At 39.9% G+C, this 5,798-nt stretch overlaps 1 pseudogene; it reads left to right on the forward strand.

The window, feature by feature from the left end:
- Nucleotides 1–2,283: 2,283 nt before the first annotated feature.
- LOC137763843 (ATP-dependent RNA helicase DDX24 pseudogene) lies at nt 2,284–4,335 on the forward strand (annotated as a pseudogene).
- Nucleotides 4,336–5,798: the final 1,463 nt, after the last annotated feature.

The raw sequence follows: 5,798 nt of genomic DNA on the forward strand, positions 1-5,798 counted from the left end.
CACAAAAACAGACATATGGATCAATGGAACAGAACAGAGAGCCAAGAAATAAACCCACAAAGCTACAGTCAATTAATCTTCGACAAAGGAAGCAAGAATATACAACGGAGAAAAGGCAGTTTCTTCAGCAAGAGGTGCTGGAAAGGCTGAACAGCCGCATGTAAATCAATGAAGTTAGAACACTCCCTCACACCATACACAAAAATAAACTCAAAATTGCTTAAAGACTTAAATATAAATCAGGACAGTACCAATTCCTAGAAGAGAACATAGGCAAAACATTCTCTGACATAAATCATAACAATGCTTTATTAGGTCAGTCTCCTAAGGCAATAGAAATGAAAGCAAAAATAAACAAATGGGACCTAATCAAACTTATAATCTTTTGCACAGCAAAGGAAACCATAAAGAAAATGAAAAGACAACCTACAGACTGGGAGAACATATTTGCAAATGATGCAACTGACAAGGGATTAACTTAGAGAATACACAAACAGCTCACACAACTCAATAACAAAAAAACAAACAACCCAATCAAACACTGGGAAGAACACCTAAATAGACATTTCTCCAAAGAAGACATACAGATGGACAATAGGCACATGAAAAGCTGCCCAACGTTGCTAATTATCAGAGAAATGCAAGTCAAAACTACAATGGGGTATCACCTCACACCAGTCAGAATGGCCATCATCAAAAAGTCTACAAATAATAAATACTGGAGAGGGTGTGGAGAAAAGGGAACCCTCCTACATTGCTGGTAGGAATGTAAATTGGTGCATCCACTATGGAGAACAATATGGAGCGTCTGTAAAAAAGTAAAAATAGAACTACCATATGATCCAGCAATTTCACTCTTGCACATATATCCAGAGAAAACTCTAATTCGAAAAGATACATGCACACTTACGTTTGTAGCAGCACTATTCACAATAACCAAGACATGGAAGCAACCTAAATGTCCACTGACAGATGAATGGATAAATAAGGTGTGGTATATACACACATATACAATGGAATATTACTCAGCCATAAAAAAAGAATGAAATAATGCCACTTGCAGCAACATGGATGGACCTAGAGATCATCATATGAAATTAAGTAATTCAGACAGAGAAAGACTAATATCATATGATATCACTTATGTGTGAAATCTAAAATATTATACAAATGAACTTATTTATAAAACAGAAACAGACTCACAGACATAGAAAACTTATGGTTACCCAAGGGGAAAGAGGGGTGAGGGATAAATTAGGAGTTTGGGATTAGTAGATACAAACTACTATATATAAAACAGGTAAACAACAAGGTCCTACTTACAGCACAGGGAACTATATTAAATATCTTATAAACTATAAATATAAAAAGAATATGAAAATATATATATATACATATATATAACTGAATCACCTTGCTGTATACCAGAAACTAACACAACATTGTAAATTAACTATACTTCAATTAAAAAAAAAAAAAAAAAGCTTGGGAAAAAAAAGAATGTAGTATATCTTGCAAACTAATTATAAAATATAACTTAATCAGGGCAGTAAGAAAATAAAAGGAACATTAGACAAGAAAAAATTTGTAAATAAACAAAAAAAAGAAGAAAGAACATGTAAACTGTTAGATTTAAACTTAAATAGATCAGTAATCACACTAAGTCTAAAAGGCCTAAAGCACCCATTAAAAGACAGAGACAGACTAGAAAGGAAAATGTATCTGTGTGCTCAGTACACAACACATTGTCTTTGCCTGATTTCCCCAGAAGACAGAACTGAGGCAAAAAATTATGTACAGTTCCAATGTACAGTAGTGAAAGACAAGGGGAGTGATTCAGAAAAGGAGGGCAAACAAAGCATATAGAATAGGAATATAAGTTAATGATATCAGGAAAGGGAAAGATTGGTAATGAAAAAATCACTAATTTAAAAAGTTCTGGAGGTCTAATGTACAGCATGGTGATTATAGCTAATAACACTGTATTATAGAGTTGAATGTGGCTAAAAGAGTAGATCTTAAATGTTCTCATCACAAAAAATGGTAATTACGTGATAAGATGGAGGTGTTAGCTAATGCTTTTGTGGTAATCATTTCACAAAACATAAATTCATCAAATCAACACATTGTACACCTTAAACTTACATAATGTTATGTGTGAATTATATCTCAATAAAGCTGGAAAAATAAAATACATAAAATAAAATACAAAACAAAAACAAACAAAAGGGCGCCCCTACACGGATCTATTTTTCTCGGCCTTTCTGAAAAGGGAGATCGTGGCTCGAGTTCCAGTCTGACGACTTGTGCATAGATCACTTGTTTTTAAATCACTTAAAAGCAACCATGAAGCTAAAAGAGAAAAAATCGAGGCCAGAGCCACCGAACTATGGCAGAATTCAGAGGAAGGGCATCAAAGTTGTGGGAAAATGGAAGCAGGTGAAGACTGACCCAAATATGTTTGCAGACGGACAGATGGATGACTTGGTGTGCTTTGAGGAACTGACAGATTATCAGTTGGTCTCCTCTGGGGAGAGTTCCTCCAGTCTCTTCTCAAAGGAGGAGCCCAAGAAGAGAAAGGCACGAGCTGTTTCAGAAGGAGAGGAGGAAGGAGAGTCTGCCTCCTCAAAGAAGAAGATGAAGTTGAAGAAGAGTAAAGATGTGGAAACTGAAGCAACCAGTGCCCAGAAAGTGTTTGAGGGCAAAGATACTGAGCCAGGGCCCCAGGGAGATGGCACAGTTTGTCCTGATCCAGAGGTAGGGGAGATGGCATCAGAAAGCCTGGCCCAGACGGTTCCAAAAAAGAAGAACAAGAAAGGGAAAAAAAAATCAGAGCCTCCCCAGGGTACTACTCCAAAGGTGCCCAAAAAAGCAAAGACGTGGATGCCTGAAATGCGTGATCACAAGGCAGATGTGTCAGCTTGGAAGGATCTGTTTGTACCCAAGCCAGTTCTCCGAGCGCTCAGCTTTCTAGGCTTCTCTGCCCCCACACCAGTCCAAGCTCTGACCTTGGCACCTGCCATTCGTGACAAACTGGACATCCTTGGGGCTGCTGAGACAGGAAGTGGGAAAACTCTTGCCTTTGCCATTCCAATGATTCATGCAGTGCTGCAGTGGCAGGTGAAGAAGAAGCCTATCCCAGCTCTAAGTAACACAGGAGCACCACTTTGGAAGACCAGTAATGAGGCTGGAGTTGAGACAGGATCACCAGGCAGGGCTGGAACTGAGTCTGGAGCTTTGCCTGTTGAGATTGGATGCACTGCCCAGTGAGGCTGGAGCGAAGGCTAGAGTACCACCCAGCCAGGCAAGAGCCAAGATTGGAGCTACAGTCTCAAACCAGGTGCTGCCCTCCTGTGATGATGGTGATGATGATGATGATGATGATGCCGGTGAAGGACCTTCTTCCCTGATCAGGGAGACGCCCATTCCCAAACAGGATGAAAACAAGGAGGAAAAGCTTGATGAAGAGCAGAGTAGAAAGTTAAAACAAGAATTGGGTGGCAAAATTGCACATCCAAGGCGTCCTCTGCTTGGACTGGTTCTGACTCCCACTCGAGAGTTAGCCGTTCAAGTCAAACAACACATTGATGCTGTGGCCAAGTTTACAGAAACAGCAGAGGATGCTGAACAGTCAGCCTGAGATTGTGATTGCCACTCCAGGCCGGCTGTGGGAGCTAGTTAAAGAAAAGCACCCTCATTTGAGCAACCTTCAGCAGCTCAGGTGCCTGGTGGTCGATGAGGCTGACCGCATGGTTGAGAAAGGCCACTTTGCTGAGCTCTCACAGCTGCTAGAGATGCTCAGTGATTCCCAGTACAACCCAAAGAGACACACTTGTTTTTTCGGCCACGCTGACCCTGGTACATCAAGCTCCTGCTCGAATCCTTCACAAGAAGCACGCTAAGAAAATCGACAAAACTGCCAAACTTGACCTCCTCATGCAGAAGACTGGCATGAGGGGCAAGCCCAAGGTCATCGACCTTACAAGAAAGGAGGCCACGGTAGAGACACTGACAGAGACCAAGATCCATTGTGAGACTGATAAGAAAGACTTATATCTGTACTACTTCCTGATGCAGTATCCAGGCCGCACCTTAGTGTTTGCCACCAGTATCTCCTGCATCAAACGCCTCTCTGGGCTCCTCAAAGTCCTGGATATCATGCCACTGACCCTACATGCCTGCATGCACCAGAAGCAGAGGCTCAGAAACCTGGAGCAATTTGCCCATCTGGAGGATTGTGTTCTCCTGGCGACAGATGTGGCAGCTCGGGGCCTGGATATTCCTAAAGTCCAGCATGTCATCCATTACCAGGTAGGGACATCAGGGAATTTGTAGGCATCTCCCGACATTGAGTGGGGAATTTTTAAAGCAAGGGTTGAGGGAAGGAGGGAGGAAGGGCAGGGAGGAGGAATTGTTGGTCCCAAGGTCTCATGCAACAGAGAATACCACGAGCATCTAGTGACCAACTGGCTGCTGCCACTTTTGGAACACTGTGGTGAGAGTTATTCTCCAAAACCTCTTGACACTGTCTGATGCCAAATATCAGATAGCCCCTTTCTTTTTGACTTGGGCAGGCTACTTAATATAGGCAGGTTAGAGTCTTAGTTTCTTCCATGAAATGGGCATAATAAGTTTAGCATGTAAAATGATTACCCTGCTTGTAGAGAAATAAAAGAGTGTGGTAATTAAAAAAAAAAAATCACTAATCATAAAGGTAAAGCTTGATAAACTGGCCCATATTAACACTAAAATTAAGAATATTTATTTATTAAAATACAACCCTAAGCAATTAAAAGGTTAACCACAGGGTGAAAAAATATATTTTTTTAACATATACAACAAACAGCTAGTAAGTTAATATAAAAGGAATTCCTTGAAACTAATGAGAAAAAGACAAAGACAGACAACCCAACAGAAAAACAGGCAAGAGAACTGAACAGATATTTTTGGAAAGAGGATATTCAAACAGCCAATAACCATGTAAACAGATGCACAACTTCATCATAATCAGGAAAATGAAAACTCAAATGACATGAGCTATCACTGCACAGCCTCCACGTGGCTAAAATCTAGACAATTGACAATTCCAAGTTTTGACAAGCATGCAGATCAACAGAAACTCTTTTATGGTGCTCTTGGGAAGGTAGTTCAACCGCCTTGAAAAACCATTTATTAACTACCACAGTTGAAAATATGCAGCCTCCACAGGCTGATCTTACTCCTACCTAACCGAAGTGCATGCATATGCGATCCAAGAGACAAAGTTCACAGCATCACTATGTCCATCAACTACAGAATGAACGACAGATTTTGGTATGTTCATAAATGTAATATTATGGTAAACAACATACAACTACACTCAACAATGTGGAGTAATCTTTAAAATGTAATATTTAGTGAAAGAAACCAGATACAAAATAATATATAATGTATATTTCCACTTAAGTAAAGTTCAAAGAAGGGAAAATTAACTGTATTGTTTAGAAATGCATTAAACATACTACAAATAAAATCAAAGAAATGATTCCCATAAAAGTAAGGATAGTGGTCCCCTTTGGGGCAGAAACAGGATAGTGACTGGGTGGAGGGAGAACTTCTGAGGTGCTGACAATGTTCTAGTTCTTGTTCAAAATGATGGTTACACAAGTTTACACTTTGTGATGACTGAGATATTATGCATTTATGTTTTGTATACTTTATCTGTGTTACAGTTCATGAAAAAAGGCTTTTAAGGAATGCAACTGTACAGGGCAAACAAACCACCCCCGAGGGAACTAAGGAAGTACTTCTCTTTTTTT

The sequence above is a fragment of the Eschrichtius robustus genome, chromosome 4 (assembly GCF_028021215.1).
Source record: "Eschrichtius robustus isolate mEscRob2 chromosome 4, mEscRob2.pri, whole genome shotgun sequence".
NCBI lineage: Eukaryota > Metazoa > Chordata > Mammalia > Artiodactyla > Eschrichtiidae > Eschrichtius > Eschrichtius robustus.